Raw genomic sequence first — 25,913 nt, 5'->3', positions numbered from 1 at the left:
TGTGTGGGTGTATCTAGGCACAAGGAAGAACGCTATTGAAAATTGGGTCGCCACGTCAAAATCCAAGATGGCCGCCGCCATATATGTCTGAACCTCGTGAGCGGAATATCTTGAAAAATAAACGAACTACTAACTTCTAATCTGGTGTGTGGGTGTATCTAGGCACAAGGAAGAACGCTATTGAAAATTGGGTCGCCACGTCAAAATCCAAGATGGCCGCCGCCATATATGTCTGAACCTTGTGAGCGGAATATCTTGAAAAATAAACGAACTACTAACTTCTAATCTGGTGTGTGGGTGTGTCTCCAACCCACTCGCAAATATTATCGACTCTTCCACGTTTCCTGCATCTTCCACGTTTCTGCGTATTCCACTTTGTCAACTCACATCACTTCACCGACGAGGGACCTAGGCGTAATGCTTGTTTAAAATGGATAATTTTGGATCATCAGATTTTTGCAACTCTTGCATCTCATGATGCCACACGGAATTCCGAAGACCTGTGGCAGCTCTTCTTCCTCCGACTGTACACATTCCCTCCTGGTTTTATATCAGATCCATTGTGGATGGTACATCGATTAGTTCCTGCAGAAGTAAAAGGCCAGGCCTTTTCCATCAAATATAGTGAGTAGTCAAACAAACTGGGATTACCGACCCGAATGTACCAGCCTGTTTAAATTGATCCAAAAGGCAAATGTCCCTTAGATTTTTATCAGCGTGATGTCTGGCACAAGGATGTAGTGCCCAAGTTCACAAGTGGATGTGCACAAGTAGTGCACAAGTAGTGCACAAGGATGTAGTGCCCAAGTTCACAAGTGGATGTGCACAAGTAGTGCACAAGTAGTGCACAAGGATGTAGTGCCCAAGTTCCATCCTAATCACACATTGCAAATAGTTGATACCAGAACAGTTTGCGTTGGAAAACTATTCCTGCCTCCTCCAAAGATAATGGTGAAGGAAGGTGATAATCAAATGGATGACGATTGTAAATTGATTATTGAATATGAATATGAATGAATGAATATTGAGTGTAGATTGATGAGAGAAAAAATGAATTTAAACGATTTCAGCATAAGGTTGCAACATAACAAAATGTGAAAAAGTGGAGGGGTCTGAATACTTTCTAAATGCACTGTGGAGGTGCAGCTTTTTTAGATTTTCCCAAGATGGCGCCTGTACCACGTGACCAATGACGTCATAATTATCATTAGAATAATTCTACAAAAGGAGCCGCTCATATTCTGGAAATTTCATGTTCATCGGACTAACAGTTGCAGAGGAAATTTTTTTTTTCATACTGATCACATAAAGCGTTGTACTTGTTGAATTATGACGTCATAATGGAGCCACCTATGACATCATCATTAACATATCTTATTCCCCATGGGGTGTACTTGACAATGAGCCATGTTTCAATTTTTTCCATGAAGCGGTTTGGGAGATATAGAGGTGTAACGTTTTTTCCAAGATGGCGTCCGTACCACGTGACCGATGAAGTCATAATTATCAGCAAAATTGTACAGGCAGAGGCGCTCCTACAGTAAAGTTTCAGGTCAATCGGACCAATGGTTGCCGAGAAAATGAATTTTTTAAATGCAGACACGGCACACGTATGGCACACGGCACACATACGGCACACGTACAGCACACGTACAGCACACATACAGCACACGTACGGCACACGTACGGCACACAAACGGCACACGTACCGCACACGTACGGCACACGGCATACGTACGCCACACGGCACACATACGGCACACGTATGCAACCGAATGCCTAACCCCGCTTTTCGCTTCGCGAGCGCAGGGTAATCACTGTACCTTCTTCGGTGAAGATGAGCTCAAACTCACAATGAGACAGATCTCTGCACCAAAGTGAAAAGCTGAAGAGTTGCCGCCTATCCCAAAACGAACAAGAACGAAGCTCCAGCCAAACAGAAAAAGGTGAACTGGAGCATAGAGAAGGAGGCCATCCTCCACTGCAAAGCGTATTCTCCGCATGAAGCATAGGGGATGCACAAAAAGGGTGAACGTTTCATGGACCAACTTGGTCCTTCATACATGATCCTCTTCTGAAATGGAGGGTGGATTCTTCGAGTCCCGGGAAGATTCCACCTTCTGAAACCTGCAAATGGAGATTACAACCAACTGCAGAAACACGAACCTGAGAGCTTTGTTTAACGATGAATAACTGCCACCAATGTGCATTTTTATAAAAACATAATGAATGAGTGTTGGGAGATCGCTGATGCTTTAACATGTAATTTATGGCTGTCTGTTCATTTATTTTAATTGGAAAATGACCATGTCGTAAGTCATTGTTTGGTGTTGCTACTTTGGGGACATGAGGAAAACGACCTACATCTGCAGGGTCGACGTTCACGTTTGTTGGAAGATAAACTTTAACCTTATGTATCCAAGTTGTACCAATAGTTGGAAATTGTGCCATAAAGCCCACATTCCATCAGTCATCAAATTACACGGTAGTTGAAAGAGTATGGCTGAACCGAGCAAGGTACAGTAATTACAGAAATTGGGAAAACAGATTGAAATGGGATGGAGGAAAGGTACCATAGCCAGGCGTAAAGCATAATTGGATGCAAGACTTGGCTGAGTGGCCAATTTCTGTTACTGCATGGTGTTGCAAATGCAGCATCCAAGGCTGATCCATGATGTGGAGATGCTTCACCAGCAAAGACAGATGCGTAGGTCTGAACCTACGACACATAGGTGCACACATGCCGCACATCGATCTCCTCATACCATCTATTGTCTGGGATATCATCAAAAACCTTGCGACTCCAGTTGCAAATCTTAAGGAGGGAAAATAATCTAGAAAACTCCATCAATGCCATCCTGCAGTCAAGGCATGAAAGTCTAATTCATTTTTACGGTCACTTCCCCAGACAGCCAGTGATCGAGTCTCAGCTGGCATTTAGCCTAGTTTAGTATATGCATTTAGCTATTCTGGGGCCAGCTTTGGTTATTTGGGTCAACGCCTTCCTAACCTTTTTTTTTGTATACAAGATCGAGGCTCGTGTAAGAGCTAACATCAATCACAAAAAAAAACGGACACACTAAACATACAATAAAGGGAGCGGGAGACAACATGGGGAGAGAGAGGGAAGCACATAAGTACAACAGCAGAGAACAGGGACAACGGAAGATCCGTGGGAGGAAGAGGGCTTGGGGAGAGGAGGCATGGGAAGGCGGGGGGGGGGGGTGGGGGTAGGTGGGGGAAGGTATAAAACACATGGACACTGCTAGAACTTCCAGGAAAGAAAGAAGTCGGGATTTCAAAAGAAAGTGGATCTGGGGTGAATTAACGGGCTATTCTCCCGAAGAAGAGATCAAGGTTTTGGATGGGGGAAGATAAGAGATGGTCTGCCATCTATGGATGCAAGACCTTAGCCTTGGAGAATTTTGCCATCTGTGGATAATATAAGAGAACATTAATCACAACAAATTATGTATTCTGGTGTTCTGTCCAAAGACAGGTTCAGTACTGCCGAAGCAGTTTCTTGGCAGGGTTATATTGGGTGGTTTGCCATTGCGTTCCCAGCAGTGGTTTGGGCAAGAATTTGGAATCTGTTACTTTCCAGAATGTATGGTTCCAGAATCTGTTACTACAGACTTGGCATTTAATATGGAATATTTTTTTGTGGGGGTGAACTTACTTTTCAAGATGTCTTAGAACCAAAAGTTCATTGGAATTATGTTGAAATTATTCTAGATTTTGTTAATGTGACCTTTAAAAGAAACAAAAACCACATTTGACATTTCGAAACAAATAAATTGATCCTTGAAAGTGATGTAAACTGATATCGAACTCAATTCATGGACAGTACAGTGTTAAACCTCTGTACGTTTTCCAGAAGTATCTCTTTATTTTGCACATTAGCCAAAAAATTTTTTAACAAAAACAAAAGTTAAATTACGACTGGGATTACGGACAGTAAAATTACAGTTCAGTACTTCGGGTGACCCCCACGAGCATTCAGGAGAGCACGTACACGTTGAGGCAATGAGGCATGCTGTTCACGAGATTTGCCAAGGTTTGGAAAGGAATCGCTTGCCATGCAGTGACAATAGCCTGCTGCAATTCACGCACAGAGGTCGGCTGCTGGTCCAAGTGATCGATTTGACGCGTTAATTCTGCCCACAAGTTCTCTATCGGATTCATATCCGAGGACATGGCAGGCCACTCCATATGCTCTACACCACGGTCAGCAAGAAAGTGTTGGATTATGCGAGCACGATGAGGCCGTGCATTGTCATCTTGGAAGACAAAGTTTCCTCGAAAGGCTGCACGAGCAAATGGAAGCAATGTTTCTTCCAGAATGGCCCTGTGCTTGAACAAGTTCAGGTTTCCATTCAGAACAACCAGGTCAGTTTTGCCCCCTGCATGAAAAGCAGCCCAAACGGTCACCCCACCACCTCCAGCTTGGACTCTTGGCACTATACAATCTTTGTTGTAGGCTTCATGCACTTGTCTGCACACTCGGACGCGACCATCTTGACGATAGACCAGAAATCTAGACTCGTCACTGAAGATCACGTGATTCCAGTGTCCTGGCTGCCATTGACGGTGCTCTCTGGCCCACTGCAATCGGCGCTGGCGGTGTTGTCTGGTGCGTGGCTTTCTCAGGGGACGCCTGGCACGATAGCCTGCTTGAACCAGTCGTTGGTTGACCAGCCTTCTGGATACAGGCACATTTGTCAATTGCTGCCACTCAGCCCTAAGCCGATTAGCTGACTTGGTATGGCCATTGCGGACTAACCGGTGCAGCTGGCGATCATCCCTCCTTGTGGTTCTGCGGGGACGTCCTGGCCTCGGTATTGGAGTAGGGACACCCCTCTGAGCATTTCGTTTCAGGATCTTTGACACATGACCTTGAGTGATGCCATACTGCTGAGCAATAGCACGCTGTTTCATGCCGTAATTTCGTAAAGCCACCACTCCATGACAAACAGCATTGTCGAGTTGACGGACCATCCCCAGAGGAAGCGGCAATAACTTTTGGAGACGTGCAGCAGTTGTTTTCCACTAATACAGAACGCAACAACCCTTGTATACCCGACTGTGAAGCCAATCATCAAATGCACCTGTCCGTACATTTTGCCACGCCACCTGTGATATAATCCTGTTGTTGACTTCTTGCTGCGACAGACAATCAGTGACATGGTTCTTTTAACAAATAAATCACAAAGTGTAAAAGAAACTCACTAGATTGATATACTGAGTTAAGAAAGTAAACCCAAGTCAAGAAAAAAAAAATTCCATATTAAATGCCAAGTCTGTATATGTGGTGTTTCATGTTTGCTCAGTGGGCATGGATTCATGCAAGATGGCTTCTTAACCTGAAATTGAGTATTCCTCTGTATCACATTTGGGGTGTGTGGGTCAGTTTCTTTTTCTCAGAGGGTTGGTTTTTGGAAGATCTTGAGTGCAACAAAAATGGCCATGTGGAAGTGCAGATGTCTGGCGGTTTTCGGAAGGGATTTCCATTCTCCGGAGTGAAATTGCCATGTGTCTTAGACTCCTGGCAAGAACTTTGTCCAAGGAGAAGGCATTGCAGAGGGCATTGTTTCCGAAGGGCGTAGTTAATGTCTTTGTGTCTTGTGTATTCTTTGGTCGGATGGATACTAATGCCTATATTTTCCATTATTCTTATTGTTATATCTGATGTAGGAAAAGGCGAATGCCAATCTACTCTCAATTATATTATTGATGTTTGGTTACCTGAGTGCTGGTATAAATTGTCAGGTTGCGGACACAGGTGAATACTCATCTTTGTGCTTTATTTGATGCAAATGATGGTTTAATTTTTCCCTTCGTCAATAGATGTTTACAATTTATTCGAAAAGAGACTTACTTATACTTACACCAAGTTATCTATTTATTAACTACCTGATAAACCGATTATTTTAGCCACTCCCCCTTGTACCTCTCCTTTTCTTCTTCACCTTTTCTACTTCCTGTTCTCTTCTCCCTTCCTCTTACCCTCTTTTCCATTTTCCCTTTTATTTCCCCCTCTCTCTTTTCCCTTTCCCTCTCTCTTTCTCCTTTATTTTCCCCTTTCCCCTTCCCCTCAGGCCCCTAACACTCCTTGCCCTATCCCATTCCTCCTCTCCCTTTCCCTCTTTTCCTCTTCTTTATTTCACCTTAGTCCCTCTATCTTTTCTTCTTTCCCCCTCTCCCTTCCTCTTCTTTCTCTTTGCCTCCCATCACTTTTATCTTCTTCTTCTCTCCCTCCCTTCCCACCACCCTTTTTCCTTTTTCCCATTTCCCTCCCTCTTCTCCCCCTCTGATCCCAATTCTCCCTTTCCCTCCTCCCCATTCTCCATCTACCTTTCTCCCTTTCCCCCCTTTCTCAACTCCCTTGTGTTTTGGACCATCGGGGATGCAACCACATCATTATCTCTGGGAGTCATTCAAGCCTCCAAGACCATTCGAAGATCCCAGCTCACTGCAGGACATCCTACGTTATCTGGAAAGCCAGATACACCAATTTGCAATACTAGCAACGGTACCCGCTCTACGGGCGGGGCTTCAATTGTGAGGCCCAAATGAAAAGGCAAAATATCAGAAATTGAAGGCTTTTTTATTTTAAACGATTCATATAAACATCCGTTGAATCATATCACACACAAATCATCAAAATCTAAACAGTATTTGTAGAATTTCAATAAAAGCCACATCACTGTTCATATCGGTAAATATTATTCCATCCTGTTTGGAAAAACTGGAAAATTGGAAAATTGGAAAAAAAAAAAAATAGAAAAACAATATAGCCTATTTTACTCCAGGGGGTCCCAGGATTACCCACCCAAAATTTCGTTGCGAACGGTTAAGCCGTTTTTGCGGTAACTGGGAACAGACGGACAGACAGACAGACAGACATTTGGTGAATTATAGTAAGATTCTGTGAGCGTAGGATGAAGTGTGTTCCATTATTAAGTCATCATTCTGAAGGTGACATCATGCCTCAGTATTTCCTCAGGTGTGTGGGATTTTTACACAAGCAAATAAATATCCTTTGGATCCTTGTTTTCCACATTTATCCTGCAGTGTTGTAGTGTATACAGGGATATATGGAATGACATCATGAGCTTCCATTAGGAATCGTTTATATCTGTGGTTTTTTAATGTTTTTATTCTGCAGTTGAATCAACAATGCTCATCTTGCTTAGCATTGGGTCCTGATTGATCAATTGGCCAAATGACCCCATTTATAGAATACTTTCATTCCTCAACACTTTTCATGATCCTTGTTTAGTTTTTCTCAACCAATGTTGTTTTAAATGATTGCTTACGTCACTTAAAAAGTTGATTTTACAATTTCCGGGGCGTATTGATTGGTTGCATGCAGGAGAATCGGTCGATGGGAATTAACCTGCCAAAATAGCACACCAAATCCAATCTGGTCTCGTAATGACCAAATCGCATGCTGACAATGTCGACCAAATACGAGTTCCAACCCCACACCGCCGGCTAAATAGGCAGTGGTGGTTCATATGCAGCATGTGGGTGCTGGCTGCATCATTTCTGGAAGTGCGGCTGTGTCGCTGATGCAATGCCCCCCATTTCCAGTAGGCAGGTACTCACTTTGGTAACCTCAGAAGGATGACAGGTTGGGTCAACCAACCTGGTGTTAATTCAGTGGCATGACAGGGGCTCAAATTCAGGGCCCTAAGATCTCAAGGCAGCCACCTTAGCATACAGGTGGTGAGAAGCATCCAGTTGAAACATCTTTGGTTCGGCAAAATCGCCCTCTTATGCCCTTGTTGAAGAATCGCAAATGTCGGCTCCCCCATTTCAGCACTGAGAGTGAAACATTCCTTGTTTGCAACACTAAGGCATCTTAACTTTAAACCAGTCGGAGAGAACGACCGGGCTACAGGACGTAGCTACGTAGGAGGTGCACGGCAGTGTAGGACACCTTACCTCTAAAAGTGCAAATCAAACTCAAGGATAAATTATTTTCCATTGTGCTGTCAGTTCATACAAGGGAAGGTTAGGAAGAGGGCTCATTTGGCGAATTAGGTGTGTCCCATAACCAAACCGCAACCTGGCCTCTATGTATACTAATCCCATTCTAATCCCAATAACATGATTTAACTTAACATCTGCATCCTTTTATCCTGCTTGTATAAGGTATTTGGAAAAAAAATTGCCAGGTTAATGGCATGCAATGCCATTTTTATTTTAAACTATATGGTGGGGATTTTTAACATCGACAGGATGGTGGGCATTGCATCCCCATTCAAAGGACAAGGCACTCCGAGATGCAGCACCCCTTGTAGCTGGAGGTGCTGCACCAGGACAGCATTTTATCAGTCAAATTCTACTATACAGGAAAACAAATCCCAAGACAGGTCAGTCAAAGGTGAGGTTATCAACTGAGATGTCGCTGCAGGTGTCCCTCGGCCTTCAATACTTTTCTGCAAATCGTCTCATCCAAATACAAAATCGGTCTTGATTCCGCTTTGATTCCCTGAATTCAAACATGTATTAGCAATTCCCAAATTCTGAAATTCCTTGATCTGTGGTAAAAGTTTTATGAATTGATTTGATGCACTGTCTCCATCGTAGTTATGATTCCCAACAACCCTAACCCTAACTTCTCAGACAGGTGTATGCAAGCAGGTACCAGGAAAGCAACATTCCGTAATGTCCTGGAATGTACACAGTATATAAATTATTCATCAATGTCCCTCTTAATGAATGACCAGATTGTGAACAATATCCCAGTAGATTATTTGTTTTCTCTTTTATCCCACTCGAATGGAATCTCTGCGACGAGGCCGAAGCACAAGGTCCACGGTTCTCCATCACGGGCAGATCGATGGCCTCTGTTTTTTTTCTCTGTTTATGTTCTGGTCTAGCTCCCTCTGCTTCCTCAACCTTCTGACCCTCCCTAGCCACCTAGAGATGCATGTGGTCTTTCAGTAACCCCTTCCTGGTTAAACTTCCAAAATCAAGGCTGCCAGTGCCTACACACCTTTACTATTTTGTTCCTCATTTATCCCATCTGTGGAATCATATTCCAGAGAATGTGCTACAACACTCCAGGGCATCAAGCAGGTGGTGCATTTGCAAATCAACAGAAACACAACGGTTCACCACCACCCAATCAAATTCACCCCACAGCTGGCAGGTTTCGGGACCCTCAATTTTCTGGGATACCAAGGGAATCTTGCTGAATATGCCTCACAAAACTATACTTACAGGGGATTATTACTCCAGCCTCACAATAATTACAAATCGGCAACCTAGAGAAGGTCCTGGAAGAAGCAGAGGTAGCCCAACGATCAGATAAAAAGATGAAATTGAAAAGATGGTGACATTTGAGTGGTCTCAAATTGCATTGAATAGCACAGAATGGAGAATGGTGACTGAGGCCTTTGTCCTGCATTGGACAAAGTCGACTGGTTAAGTCAAGCCACGTCATACAAATATTGTGGCAAGCCATCATCACAGGCAAATGCCAAAGGATGTCAACTTATGGTATGTACCTCCTTCGATCATAACAATCATAACAATGGCTCTGTGTACAAAGGCCTGTGTTGTGCAGGCCACCATTGGTAAATGTGGCTTCAAGCAGCTGTATCACCATCCGTACAGACTGGATCGAGTTCCCAGGAACTATTTTCTGTAAATCTGGAGGCACTTCCCAGAAATGTGACATGGGGAGTAACTTTTCATTACAAGCTAACCTCTGACCTTCCTCAAAACCTTATTTCCACCTTGGAAAATAGATAAGGCCAGAGTTATAGTCTTTTATGTAAGTAACCCCATGTCACAGATTCTCAGCACGCCTAAAATGTCACGTTTACAAACCCACATAAATTCTTAAACACACTTTATACAGATCTGCCATAAATAGTACAACCAGAATGGTGAGTTTTGTTATCAGAACAACAAACAGCATTCAAATATGAAGAATATTGCGGTAGACATAGTTTCTCTGTGTATTATGCATTATGTTTTGCACTCTGTCAAAGCGTCTTTGGGCTTCCTGAAAAGCACTATATAAAATAAATGCATTATTATTATTATTATTTATAGATTGCTGAACCTGAGAGATGGAGCCAGTTGTTGTTGTCTAGCCCATGAGAGTTCTCTCGAACAAGGCCGGCACACGGAGACAGCTGATCGATCTTTGCAGGAGTGACCCAGAGATCCCCACATCGAGGATGGTGTACCCCTGTCTTCACGAAGTCAGGGCCACGACAGAGTTAGAGAGAGTTGGCAGGAGAGAGTTAGGGAGAGAGAGAGAGAGAGAAACTTTTTGACTTTTGAGGTCCTCTTATTACAAAATTATAAAAGTGTTATGTGTGTATATACAATTTACAAATCAAAAATCCCAACAAAACAGGAGAGAATATGAAAGCGAGGAAACAATGAGAGTATCTTACTATAATTCACCAAATGTCTGTCCGTCCGTTTGAAGCTACTGCAAAAACGGCTCAACCGATCGCAACGATATTTTGGGTGGGTATTCCTGGGACCCCTGGGAGTAAAATATGCAATATTGTTTTTCCAAGTTTTCCAATTTTCCAGTTTTTCCAAACACGGTGGAATAATATTTACCGATATGAACAGTGACGTGGCTTTTGTTGAAATTCTACAAATACTGTTTATTCTACGTACCAGGAGAGAGTAGATCGACTCCTGACGAACTCTTCCTATATAAGCGTGCGGCTCCGAAGTTACATGGCAGCGTGTGCAAAGCGACTGAGAAACAGGTGTAGCGGCCGCTTCCGTGTTACAGATTCGGCACGCACTATTCACACAAACGTGCGACTGAGAAAAACGTGTAGCGGCCGTTTTCGTTTTGCAGAATTCAATCTTTTTTCAAAATGGGCGCCATGTACTGTTTAGATTTTGATGATTTACGTGTGATATGATTCAACGGATGTTTATATGAATCGTTTAAAAAAATTTTAAAGCCTTCAATTTCTGATATTTTGCCTTTTTCATTTGGGCATCCAAATTGAAGCCCCGCCCATACGGTGGGTCCCGTTGCTAGTATTACTAATACAGTATTATATGTGCAATTGTTCCTTTACCCCAGGGAGGACATATTTTATCTAAATATCCAGCAATGGTGTACAACTGTACATGAATCCGGGCTACCGTTGCTAGTAACAATTAATGCGAGGAAACAACGAGAGTATAACAATTAATCAGTTCATTTTTACAAAAACATAAAATAACGCAATTATACGAAAATATAGAAAGACTTGATAACCTAAGAAAGAGGTAATACCAACTCATTTTGGCGGACTTCACAGACATTTTCCAAACACCATTTTTCCACAAACACATCAAGTCCAGCCATGATCTTGGAAACATTAAATTCAAGTTTTAACCTTGCAGAAACAAGCGCAGTGAAAAACGTCATGACGTTGCATTGGTGAAGCCATTTACCGTTATGCTTCTCCTTTCGGGATGAGTATGTTGCAAGTTTGGCTGTAGCTACAAAAAACCACAACAGTTCATACTTTTTGTCATGTTGCGTTCCTTTTTGAACCCAAAAATAAAGGAACGAAAAGTAAATCTGAAATTCATTTCGTGTGACACAAAGTTTAACCAGTTAAATACTGGGAAAAGTCTTTCATAGCCAATAAAAAATGAAATACATCCTCATTTATAGAGCAAAAGGGGTAGCATGCAGATATTGGGGCAAAATTCCTCACATATGTATTGCATGGGATGATCCAATGCGCCACTGGAGATCTCCTGTTCTTTTGGTGACTTGCTTACAATACATCGATTCCCATACAGGTTCAGTGGGGGACCCGGCAGGAAGTAGTCTCTTCCAGCATGCTACTCCATTTAATGGAGAAACACCGAGAATTAGAGACACACAACACTTATACAGGCTCTTGCTGCTTGCAGCTTGTAGTTCATTTGTCCCTGTGTTAACAGGTGGAAGTTCTCTGGGGGAGCAGTCAAAAATCAGTTTCAGGAAATATGACCCATCAGGATGTCCCTGTGTATTCTGAGTCCATAATAACCATAGCTGATGACCTTTTTGTACGACTTTCCTCAATATTAAGCCGATTGTCCTCTTGGACCGAATTCCTGTCGTATTTGAAATTTCTTCCACAGTCTTCCACCCTACACCAGAGTTTGACCGTAGGTGCCATACTTTGTTTATGCCTGCATCAATGAAGCATTGGCACAAATCACGGCTCTTGAATACATCAGGGAAGAGAGGGTTGAAAAACAGAGGTTCAACTTCGAACATCCCCGGGGGGTATGTGTCCACTTTGCGACTCACGGTAAGACCTTTCCATGCATTGAGAAGGCTGAATATGGATATCGGGATCGTTGATAGAATATAGGGAGCGTTGATTTTTCCACATACTTGAGGTGGGTCAGGAATACTTCAAGACCATAGCTGAGTCTGCCCGCCTGTTGCAAAATATGACAGGCCAATGGGTGGTTTGGCAGGTGCTCAACATATAGAAGGCGCTGAATGGAGCACAAGCGAAAGGTCAGGAGGCGGGATTTCAGGTGAACAAGGCCTTGGCCTCCTTCAGATGAAGTATGGCATATTACGTTTAGCCGCAGCCAATTATGGCCTCCCCCAAAAAAAGTCCACAAGTTTGGCCTGGATCATTCTAAGCAGCACTTCCGGTGGTTTGTAGGCAAATGTGGTTGTAGGCAAATAAATCGATGCCATAAAGTTGCAGCAACCAAGTTATTGGCAACTAAGACACGGCCCTTAAATGAAAGGTGCGGTAGGGCTCTTCTCCACAGGTTCAGCCTCCTCTCCATTTCTCCAATCAAGCCTTCCCAATTCTTTTTCATCAACAGTGCGGAACGCAGGGACACACCAAGATAGTCGATACCATCTACCTTCCATTCTAAGCTTTCTGGAAGAGGAGGTAGATGTGTCGAGACAGGGAGGCAACTATTAAGGTATGGCACCCAAATAGCTTTGTTTTTCCTCCAATTACCTTTCAGGGAAGAAGCCTGGAAAAAGGTTCTCAAGGATTTAACAAGAGCATCAATATCCTGGTTGCTTCTGATTATGACGCACACATCATCAACATACGCTGATATAGTCAATGGTGGACTCCTTGGTAAACACGTCAGGCCAGAGATATTCTCCCTGAGCTTACAAAGTAATGGTTCTATTGCTAACGCAAAAAGCAATCCTGAGACTGGGCAACCCTGCCGTACCCCTCTCTGAACCTGTATAAGGGAAACGAGTTCATTGTTTACCTTAATTACACTAGAGATGTCAGTGTACAATAGAGATATGAAGGCTCTGAAATTAACCCCAAAGCCACATGCTTCCAGAACACGCCACAAAAAACCATGATCAATGCTGTCAAAGGCTTTTTCAAGGTCTAGAAAAATTATTCCAAAATCATTATGATCGTGGTAAGTGCCCATTAAATCCCGAACTAAAAAAATGTTGTCATAAATGGATCGACTAGGGATGCAGAAGGTCTGATCGGGTAGGACCAGATCACCAATGACTTTCTTCAAACGATTTGCCATCGCTTTTGAAAACAGTTTGTAGTCGGTGCACAATACTGAAACTGGTCTCCAATTCTACATCCGCCGGAGATCTCCTGACTTTGGGAGGAGACTCACCACTGCTCTCCTTAGGCTTAATGGCATTGCACCAGTTCGCAGGGATTCTTGGATATACATTTAAGAGTTCTGGACCTAAAAGGTCCCAAAATTCCAAGTAACACCCAGCTGGTAGGCCATCAATTCCTGGGGCTTTTCCAGATGCCATTTCAACCAGAGCACATTCTATTTCAGGAAGGGTTTCCCCTTCTCTCCCCATCTTGTCTTCCGCTCCCTCTTTTTGTATATTTTGTTTGTCTGGTTGTTTTGTTTGTGAAATAAATGTTAGCTCTTTCACGAGCCTCGATTCAGTATACAAAAAAAAAAAAAAAGGGTTAACGGCACATCCAGCTCCAGCCGTTGAGTCTCAGTCAGGGATGGGAGATGGGAGGTAAAGACTTTCATCTTAGCCTCACAAACATCTTTTTTTGCAAACAGTCCTGAATAGTACTTTCAAATGGTATTTTTTACCCCATCCTGGGGAAATAGCCTGGAGAAATAGCAACAGATGAAGTCTCAAAACTTCATTGACATAATGCTGACTAGTGAGATTGCCTTCGATGACGACCAGAGGTGTCCTGAAACGGGTGGAAATGCCGGCCCATACCATCACACTGGGTCGTCCCCAACAATTGATCTGGCGAATACAGCATGATGCATACCTTTCCCCACCGATGCGCCATACCCGTTGACGCCCATCAGCAGCATGGAGGCAAAATCTGGACTCATCGCTGAACAAGACTGCATTCCACTGTTGCTATGTCCAGCGGCGATGCTGCAGACACCATCTTAGTCTGTTCTGCCGATGCATTGCATTCAACACTGGACCTCTGCAAGGATGTCTTGCCACCAGGCCCCAACTTCTCAAGCGCCTCCATACAGGAGAGACACTGATGTGGTTGTTGTGGCGACCTTTCGCCATTGCAGCTGTTTGCGTCGCAGGGCGGAAACGATCATGGAGATGCTGCAGCACAATCCAGCGGTCTTGGTTTGGGGTGGTTACCCGTGGTCTTCCTCTTCATGGACCATCATTCACAGTTCCAGTTTCACCATAATGCCTGGCCAGGTTGGAAATTGCAGGCTGTGAGCAACAAAGACATTGGGAAATTGTTCGCTGGCAGGACCAGCCTCAAGCATCCCAATTGCCCTTAAACGTTGTTCAGATGTCAGGTGTGGCATGTGAATTTTCTTGTTGTTTTCCCTGTCAGAAGCCTCGAGAGTGACTATAGACAGCAGTAAATGAATGTCTAACCACGAGAACTGAAGGATTTCATTATGAGGGTCATTATTTAAAGGGAAAGATCCCTGTACAGAACCACTCAAGCATGCCATTGTTGATCAACCAGGTGATTGAAGTAAAGTTCCCATTACATAATCAGCCATTATAATTGAAGAAACGTGTTTGTAAAGCTGCACATTTCAAAAAATAAAAGTGATAAGTTTCTTTTAATGTTCAGTTTATTTACTTGGATCTGGCGGATGTTACTCGCCCGCCACCATTTATATTAAGTGTTGCAAGACTGAGTGTCTTCATTATTTATTAGTGAATTTTGTCAGCCGCTAAGAATAATCAGACTTTGCCTTTGTTATTACTTTCTTTAGTCGATGAAACTGTGATTTTGTGAGGTTTAGTTCCTCAGATTTTTTTAGGACTAGTTTTGCATCCTGAATAAAGGAAGCCAAGTCGGGGAAATGATCAAAAATGACAACATTCCGTTGTGTGTACGTTTCATTGAGAAACGAGAGAACAAGATGTGGAGGGACTTGGGGCTGATCTACCATTCATTGTGATAAAACAGTCACATCCACCTCCTCCTCTGATTCCTATAAATCAGGCATTGCCCCCACAGGGGTCTGGGTCAATACCCTCAGCCATTCCTCTTTTATGAACAAGTATGCCAGCGTCTGGGGGGTCCCCAGAGTGCTGGGTTTGGGAAACATCGGCAGCCTGACTACGACTTTCCTCAAATGGAGTCAAATCTTTGTTTCCACACTCGTGTGGATTTGTGTTTAAACCCTCATTTGTTAAATGGGCATAATTATGTTGGACCATAGTTTGATCACCTTCATGTGGTCGGATCGATGATATATCATTCACCGACTCACTGTCAGCCATATTTGCATCATCACCCTCGTCCGTGCGGGAAATGGAAGCACTTTGTTGAACCATTTGAATCCCGTCACACTTCTCCAGGTGTATCGGTTTTAGTCATTTCACTAAATGGTGAAGAATCACTTAAAACATTCTAGTAGTCGGATCTGGATCTGGATCTTCACGAAAATTGAACCAATTCTTCCTTGTCAAACACCCAACTTCTCCACCAAGTTTCGTCCAAATCATTCCACAAGTTTTTGAGATATTTTGTTCACAGACAGACAAACAGACAGGGGTGAAAACATAACCTCCATCCACCTTCGGTGGCGGAGGTAAAAAAAAACTATATATATATATATTGTTACAGACGCGGTTGTGGATGTTGGTTTACCGAGCGGTTTGGTATGACCGCGTCTGCACAGTTTACCCGATTATACTCGAACGTTGGCCGAGTCGCGCTACGCTAAATCAATTGAGCAAAGGACACAACGGCTGGGTTAAATGACACGACACCAGGGGTACAGTTCTCAAGACCTCCGGAGGAGGTTATAATATTTCGGAACGTTGAGATTACAAGGACAAGAGGGACAGCATAGGAAGGTAGGCACTTAATCACGGTCTTATAGTAGCCCCGACAGACCACAGATAAACAGGACAAGACTGACTCACACAGGGATTGATGGCAAGGAAGGGCAGATAGTCGAGGCTCAAGGTGCACCTTGGCTCAGGGGCAGAATCGACCCGGTCCGGTCCAGAGATGCGGGAGGTCTCTCAGCGCTCGGAGGTGGCGACTTCTCTTTCCAAGCTGGGGGCACATCTGACGTCACGTCCGGTAAGTGGCTGCGTATATCCGGCGGGGAGTGACACGCCCTCGGCTCGTTAGCTCCGCCCCAGATGGAATCGGCCCGCCGCTTCTTATTGGGTGCTGGGGGTTACCGGGCTCCGCCCTTGACGAGGAGCTGACAGCCAGCCCCTTCGTGGTAACCCCGTAACCTGGAGGTAACCTGGAGCACATGGGCAATGGCGGCTAACCGAGCCGGAGTGAGGACGCACACTCCCCGCGCGCTGTTGTTGTAGTTGTTGTTGTTGTTGTTGTTTCATGAGGAAGATGAGGGAGGGATGGGGAGGTCCTAAACTCACTACTGGTGCCATACAATCACATTCTGGTGCAACGAAGAGTCAGAATTAATGGAAACGAGTCCTTAACTGACATAGACTAAGAATAACTAGCAAGATGTCCGAAAGTTGTCTACGTGAGATGCGGTGGACCTGGGCACGACATTTAATGGGGGAAAAAGGGGAAGGTCGGTTCTACAGAGCGTTGTTTACAGACAATGGGACTAGGGAATGGGGGATTGGGGATAGTTGGGGAGTATTGGGGGAAATAGGGGAATATTTACAAGCGGATATGGATGGAGGCCAGATCCCATATCCGCAACATTGCACCCTTCTCTACCCTCGGGGCGTCCCGACCCGATAAATTTTTACCTACTTTAGTGTGGCACTCAGATGTAGTTCCCTCTACTATTAACTCTACCCTGAGTGCGACAGTTTTACAGATGTTCACAAATGAGTAAATATGTCCCCCTGCGACGTTGCACCCTTCTCCTCACAGAAACACACCCACAGGATAACTGAATCGCGGAAAGAATTCGCAAACTAAACATACAGCCGGTAGGGAGCTTATTTACAATACTACACTGATATTTACACTACGATCCAGGACCTGTTTTCGGAGGAACACATGCAGATGTTATGCATAGAGAGAGCACGCATGCCAGCATCGATACACCAACCCACGAGTGCTCTGTGGCCTTACGGCCTTTAATAATGTGCAGAGCACACCATCCAAGCACCAAAAGCACCACCCCATAACACAGTCAGCACCATCCGGTGCACCAATAAAATGTTCAACGTCACCGGTGGTGTCGCAGCCGGCCGATGTTCTGCCGCTGGTCTTGCCTTCGTGTGGTGCACTTGGCCTTCTGGCTTCTTTAAAAAATAAAGAAAGGCGCCAACCGCGTCCATTTCTTTATTGTGGCCGTCAGGGGGCCAACTATTAGTGGTTCACCTGTCTGGCATAGGTGCCACGTTGACCCATAGGTCCTTCCACGGGTGGTGCTTGGCCGCAAAAGAACTGCGGTCCATGGTGGGCGGCCACAAACATTGCGGTCCATATGGTGTATCGATCCCGGCAGCAAGCAGCGAAAGTGCAGGCCCACAACTGCGGAGCCAGCACCTCTCTCTCCTCTCTCTCTGCCCCAAAGCCAGATCCTCGGAGGTGGGAGACAAAAGAAGAAGACAAGTGAGTAAGGTGGTAAGGGCGCAAAAGTGCACGCAACATTAGGTAATGCACACTAGGGGCACATGGGAACCAGGTGAGACAGGTACGTTCCTACCGTACGCCCCCCCCCCCCCCCCACCAGGTAACCTACATTGCCCCTCCCTTACCCCTTACTGTATCCACAAAACACAACACTACCCATAAACATCTACTTTACAAATCAACAAACGTCCCTACTGTCTTCCCCGTTCCTCCCATAAACCAAATTCGTCTTCTCTCCCTCCTAACCAATCAAATTTGCTATTTCCAACTCTCATCAAAATTTGCCATCTCCAACTCAACATCAAAATTTGCCATCACCAATTCATCATCAGTCCCTCCTAAGGAGGGAGAGATGGAATCACCCCAATGTCTCATCCACGTCGTGATGCGTCTCACAAATCCAAACAGCAATTCTTATTTCCTGCACACAGAACAAAGAAAACACAGGTGTGGAGTCATCATTATCACCACAGGTAAGTGGCTGCGTATGGTGCGACAGGTTCATCAATCCTAACTATTTCCTAAATGACTTTAACAACTTTACATTACCCGGGGTCTCTCTCCTGCCAAACCATTGGCCCTCTTACACTATGGGTTCTAAAAACCAATTCCCATTGCCCAAACTGTGGTGCTTTTCAATTTGGGGTCTCACTCCCCCGATTCATCTCCCGGTGCCCTCGCACAATTTCTGGGCCGCGACGTGTAGCTCTCCCAGCAGGTCTACCCACCTGCACACCTCCACCACTGCAGTTGCCTCCGAGCTTACCTGCTCCTTACCCTAACCTAACTACCTGGGGAAGGCCCTCTGGCGCTCTCCCCACTCGGTGCCCTCTCTGGCACTGGGCTACCCGGGTCCGTCCTCCGGATCCTCGGGCCCCATCCACCACTCTACCGGCTCCCAGAGCCCACCTGCGGCCTCACCTGGCCGACATCCTCACAGTGGTGGGGTGCCCAACCAACTACACACACTAAGCGGCTACACGCCCAGCCATTTCCACAACACTAATGCACCCATCCACAATACCATTCTGCAACCGAACCACAAATGCCAATATCCAACCACAATTTACCTATACCCTCTACCTAACACTTACACTACCCGCCCCGGGTACTCGTGAAAGGGGTCCACTCTTCCCCCATCCACACCTTCGCACCATGCACACCACTCCGTACCACTTACTCCAACTCTCTCCACACACCTGTACTTGCACACCTGTGCTCTCACTCTTGGTGCCGCCTGCACCCTTCTCTCCCCAAGCGCATTCGCGCTGATCCACAACACTCACTACTCATACACTGCTCCACACACCTGTCCAGTTCTCACACAGCATCATCTCATCTAACTACTCCCCTCTGAAACTTGCGCTTCCCAGTCGTCCCTTTAAACTATTGCGCTCCCACGTCATTATCATCCACACTAAACTACCTGCGTCCCCACTACAGGTATCAGTCACTAACTAACCTTAACGTTACCTAATGTCAATCTCTTCTAGATCCCTATCATTATCCAAGCCCTCCCTGGCTCGGTTGTCATAGCCACCCCATAAACTATTGCGCATTTGCCCCACCTATGGGAAGGGTGGCAGGGATGCCACCCTTACCCACCGGGCCCATCGCTCACTACCAATTTTGCACATCAAATTTCAACAAATCAAAAATTTGCCAATCCTACTCATCATCTGCCAATCATTACTGCCAATCCTTTGCCAATCATCAAATTTTGTTTTTCTCTAATTTCGGGGCCAAAACACTATCCTCATCACACAGTCTCCTCACTAATGCCTCTCGGTGCGCCAATTCCTGTCCAAAGCCCGGCTTCGTAAAGCCGAGCAATGAATGCGGGTTGTTTGGTGCCAGCGGCTGGATACGTCCCGCATTCGGTGCAGGGAAGGAGGTTTACCCGGGCCGAGATCCCACGCACCATCTCGGCGTGGAGCCATCCAATGTCCCGATCTCGACCTGCCGGCACGTCTTAACAAAACGTGGTCGCCATGACGACCCTTCCTATCCAGCTGCCCGCTCCGCCTAGTGGAGCACGGACGCGGCCGTTCAAAGCGAGGCCCGGCACGCACCGAGGGCCCGATTCGGCTAAAAGTCGACCTAACCACTGCTCCGTTTAACGTCGATGCTTCACCTGCATGCTTACACCCCGCAGCCCGTTCCTTGCTCACACATCCAGCCGTCTCCATGCTCCTCGTACCTTTCCTTACACACCTCGGTCACACACCTGACCACCGAACACCTTGGCACACATTCGTCGCTCGCACACCTCACCAACACACCTCTTCGCGCCCCCTCCTCGGTCACCTCCTCTGTGACAATCACAGGTGTGCTCTCATTCGCACACCCAACCACGTGCCTCACTACTAATTCCAGCGTGCATTCCCACTCACGCTCTACCATTCCAGGTGTGCATCCTTCCATTCCAGGTGTACATCCTCGCTCACCTGTCACAACCAACTCACGCTCCGTGTCACTCGTACTACTCTCACCTCCACTCTTGACAACGCACTCACCCTTACTCCCGACAGCGCACTCTTTCCTCATGCACCCGTCCGTCACACACCTTTCTCGCGCACACTCTCCCGTTACACCCTCTGTAACACTCACCACAGGCGTGCATTTTTCCTTGCCTTTGACAGCGCACTCTTTCCCCATGCACCTGTCCATCACACACCTCTCTCGCACACACTCTTGCGCACACTCTCCCGTCACACCCTCTGTAACACTTACCACACCGCGCTTCCATGTGCCCCCTCGCACACGCGCTACGACCGACTCACTCTCGCCAGCACCCTCACTCCTTGGCACGCACTTTTTCCTCACACATCCCCGAGTCGGACTTTCTCGCACACCTACTTTTTCGCACACCAGACCTGTCGCACACTTCACCAACGGCCTCTCACGAACACCCGGGTCCATCTCGACCCCCAAGCTTCTTAAATCACCTGGCGCATCATACGCACGACCATATTGGTCACCACTTACACCGGGTCCTCTTCCTCTTCGCTTCTCCTCCATCACCTGCGAATCCCTCATCCGGTTAATGAGCACATCATCACGATCCGAACACAGACTTTGGACCAATTCTTTTACTTCCTCCTTTATCTCTTTCTTATCCTCTCTCCGTCGCTTCTTAATTTCGCTCACCCCTTCTTCCACTTCTTCTAATTTCTGCTTCACCTCCTTCATCTCCTCGTGCGCCCCTTTAAGTTCTTCCTCTAACTCCACTTTATTTTTTTCTATGTGCTCCCGCACCTCCCGCTCTTTAACCTCCATCACCTCTACCACCTTGTTCATTTTCCTCGTCAAGTCCTCATGTACCGTCTGACACTCTTTTTTAATTACCCCTACGTCCTTTTTCATCTCCTTCTGTGTCGATTTTAAACCCTCTATTACCGCTGTGTTCTTCTTTACCTGGTCCCCCAACTCCTTTTGTCCCACTGTCAGTTGTTCTACTCCCAGCGTCAACTCCTCTATACCCCCTTGCAATTTTACAGTCCCCTTTCTCACCTCCTTCTCCATGCGCTCCTTACAGTGCCTCACACCCTCGCGCACTCCTCCGACCTCCTCACTCACACCTCTTCTGATCTCCTCTCCCATCACTTGCATCTCCTGCCCAGATGCCACCCTCATCTGCTCCATTTCCTCCCTGTGAGCATCCAGTTTGGTCTCTACCCCCATTCTGACCCCCTCTATCTGCTGCCCCATTTGTTTAACTTCCCTTTCCGCTTGGTCCCTCATGTCCCTCAATTTGCCTTCCATCCTGTTTTCTAACCCCTCTAACCCATTTTTCACTCCCTCTATCTGATTCTCCTGGGCAGCCATTCTATTTTCTACCCCCATTAACCCATGTTTCACCCCTTCTATCCCATTGTCTAACCCCTCTAATTTCTTGTCTAATCCCTCACCGGTACCCCTCGCTTCGTCCCTCATTACCCCCATTTGGCTTCCCATTACCCCCAATTGGCCCTCCAATCGCTCACTCTGAGCATCCATCCGGTTCCCCATTACCCCCATCATTCTGCTTTCCATTTCTTCGCTATTCTTGTCCATAAGGGCCTTCATTTGTATAAAAAAAAGGTTCAAATCTACCAGCGGCGCTACTACGGTCGCGGGCGTGGACGCCGTGGCCATCTGCGAGGCGCCATTTTGCGCGCCCGCACCCTCGTGCGTGACGACGCTATTTTGCGAATCTGCTACCCTCACTGCTTCGCTCTCCTCTTGTCCCTCAATTTGGTCCTGGATCGACCCTGCCTCCCTCTCTTCTACCGGAACCCAGCCGTCTTGGTCTGCCATAGCGCGACTTTCAAAATTCGGGTTATTTTTTTTTGTAAAACACAATTAAATTTCGCTGTTATAATTTCGAGCGCGTGAAACGCGCTCCGGATCGAATCCCACTTCCCGACACCAATTGTTACCCTAATGGTACAATTGGTGTTCCAAAATTTGGGCCTAACAAATTTAGTCCCAGGTCCGAATCCAACTCCTCGACACCAAATGTTACAGACGCGGTTGTGGATGTTGGTTTACCGAGCGGTTTGGTATGACCGCGTCTGCACAGTTTACCCGATTATACTCAAACGTTGGCCGAGTCGCGCTACGCTAAATCAATTGAGCAAAGGACACAACGGCTGGGTTAAATGACACGACACCAGGGGTACAGTTCTCAAGACCTCCGGAGGAGGTTATAATATTTCGGAACGTTGAGATTACAAGGACAAGAGGGACAGCATAGGAAGGTAGGCACTTAATCACGGTCTTATAGTAGCCCCGACAGACCACAGATAAACAGGACAAGACTGACTCACACAGAGATTGATGGCAAGGAAGGGCAGGTAGTCGAGGCTCAAGGTGCACCTTGGCTCAGGGGCAGAATCGACCCGGTCCGGTCCAGAGATGCGGGAGGTCTCTCAGCGCTCGGAGGTGGCGACTTCTCTTTCCAAGCTGGGGGCGCATCTGACGTCACGTCCGGTAAGTGGCTGCGTATATCCGGCGGGGAGTGACACGCCCTCGGCTCGTTAGCTCCGCCCCAGATGGAATCGGCCCGCCGCTTCTTATTGGGTGCTGGGGGTTACCGGGCTCCGCCCTTGACGAGGAGCTGACAGCCAGCCCCTTCGTGGTAACCCCGTAACCTGGAGGTAACCTGGAGCACATGGGCAATGGCGGCTAACCGAGCCGGAGTGAGGACGCACACTCCCCGCGCGCTGTTGTTGTAGTTGTTGTTGTTGTTGTTGTTGTTGTTTCATGAGGAAGATGGGAGGAGGTATGGGGAGGTCCTAAACTCACTACTGGTGCCATACAATCACATTCTGGTGCAACGAAGAGTCAGAATTAATGGAAACGAGTCCTTAACTGACATAGACTAAGAATAACTAGCAAGATGTCCGAAAGTTGTCTACGTGAGATGCGGTGGACCTGGGCACGACATTTAATGGGGGAAAAAGGGGAAGGTCGGTTCTACAGAGCGTTGTTTACAGACAATGGGACTAGGGAATGGGGGATTGGGGATAGTTGGGGAGTATTGGGGGAAATAGGGGAATATTTACAAGCGGATATGGATGGAGGCCAGATCCCATATCCGCAACAATATATATATATATATATATATATATATATATATATATATATATATATATATATATATATATATATATAAAAGTTCAAAACACACCTGGTCACAAGTGTGCCGCACTGACCGGGTCCTAAGTCGAGGTCCTCAGCATCATCCCGTTTCGGCCCTTCAACCTCGATACGGTCAGCTAAGGTGGGCCAGCAGGGGCACGTACACATCCACATGCAGCAACTGCATCTGGATGCGTACATACCCCCACCCCCAGCCAGTGCGAACAACAACAACAACAACAACAACAACAACACCTCCACATCCAGAATCCACAGCACCAAACAAACATGGTGGAACACTCAAACACCCACCTTTATACCCTTCACCACTCACCAACAAAACACACCAGATCATTCATACACACACGTACACACCCATACACACACATACATACAGAACACCAACCAAACAACCACCTACACTTACATCATACACCACTCAACACACAAAAACACACACTCATGCAAAAATTAATTCATGCAAAAACACACCCTCACCCACTCACTCATATACACAAAATAAGAAGTAATAATGCTAACAAAAAAACAAAAAAACAAAAACACACACACACAACCAACCTACACCGTTCGACGTGCCTCCATAAACTTCCCTCCATATCCAAAATGAGCCTTTCAAGGCAACCTGGGACACCTTGTCACACATCCTCCTTCTTTCTGTCCCACACACTCCCAGCCTAGCAAGAAATGCAGAAAAGGATTTGCCAATATACCCTCTACACCCCACCTCAAATGGCTGACACGAAACTCGCCAACCCTTCTCCCGGCACTCTGCCTCCAGCTCACTGTACTTTCCTCTCTTCCTCTCGTGCACCTCCTCCATGTTCTCTTCCCAAGGTACCGACAACTCCCCTAAGATGACCTGTCTTGTTGCACTTGACCAAATGACAATGTCAGGCCGCAACCTTGTCACACAGATCTCCTTTGGGAATACCAATTGTGGCTTTAGGTCTGCCACCACCTGCCAATCACAAGCACCTGACAGCCCTCTTGCTTTCCACCTCCTCCTCCTCTTTCCACCTCTTTCCACTTGGCCCTCTTTGACAAACCACACCTATCCCCCATCAGTCTCCTTCTCCACTCTTCTCTCTCTCGATCTCAGCACCTCTTGCTGCACCATCTGCACCACCACTGCCAGCACCTGATCATGTCGCCACCTGTATCTTCCTGCTGCCAATGCTACTGAGCATGCACCCAGTGCATGCTGCACCGTTCCCACACCTCCACACAAACTATATTTAGTAAAATATATATAGTAAAATATATAGTAAACTCAAAATATATATAGTAAAAATAATAATAATAATAATAATTCATTTATTTTGTATAGCGCTTTTCATGAAGCCCAAAGGCGCTTTGACAGAGTGCAAAACATAATGCATAACAAAACATGAAAACAACAATTGCAAAAAAAAACAATCAATAGGGAAATATTTAAAGCAAAAGGAGGGAGAAGGAGAAGTGATAGTCAGGGGTTAAATGCTGTGGGTTGAATGTTGAATGCAGTGCTGAACAGGTGGGTCTTGAGTGATGTTTTGAATGTGGTGAGTGAGGAGGAGTCTCTGATGGTGTGAGGTCGTGAGTTCCAGAGGGTGGGAGCAGCGATGGAGAAGGCCCTGTCCCCCCAGGATCTGAATTTGGTCTGGATGGGGGGGGGGTCAGGAGGTTGGTACCAGCAGAGCGGAGGTTGCGGGTGGGAGTGTGTCTGGAGAGGAGGTCACCCAGGTAGGATGGGGCCAGGTTATGGAGGGCTTTGTAGGTCAAGAGGAGGATTGTGTACTGGATTCTCTGGGAGATGGGGAGCCAGTGAAGTTTGTAAAGGACGGGGGTGATGTGGTCACGGGTCCGGGAATGGGTGAGTAGACGGGCAGCAGAGTTCTGAATGTATTGGAGTTTATTGGTGATTGTTGAGGGAGAACCATAGAGGAGGCTATTGCAGTAGTCCAGACGGGAGGTGATGAAGGCGTGGATGAGGGTTTCTGCAGCCGTGGAGGAGAGGGATGAGCGGAGACGGGCGATGTTTTTCAGGTGAAAGAAGGCTGACTTTGTGATCTGTTTAGTGTATTTGTCGAAGGAGAGGGTTTTGTCAAAGATGACGCCAAGATTCCGGATGAGAGGGGAGGTGGATACTGGGATACCGTCGATGTTGAGGGCAAAGTTATGGATGGATTTTGTGAGCGTTTTTGGGCCAATGATGATTATTTCAGATTTATCACAGTTAAGTTTGAGGAAGTTGATTTGAAGCCA

Source organism: Myxine glutinosa, chromosome 6 (assembly GCF_964187855.1).
Source record: "Myxine glutinosa chromosome 6, kmMyxGlut1.1, whole genome shotgun sequence".
Taxonomy (NCBI): domain Eukaryota; kingdom Metazoa; phylum Chordata; class Myxini; order Myxiniformes; family Myxinidae; genus Myxine; species Myxine glutinosa.
Note: the sequence above shows the minus strand (reverse complement) of the source record.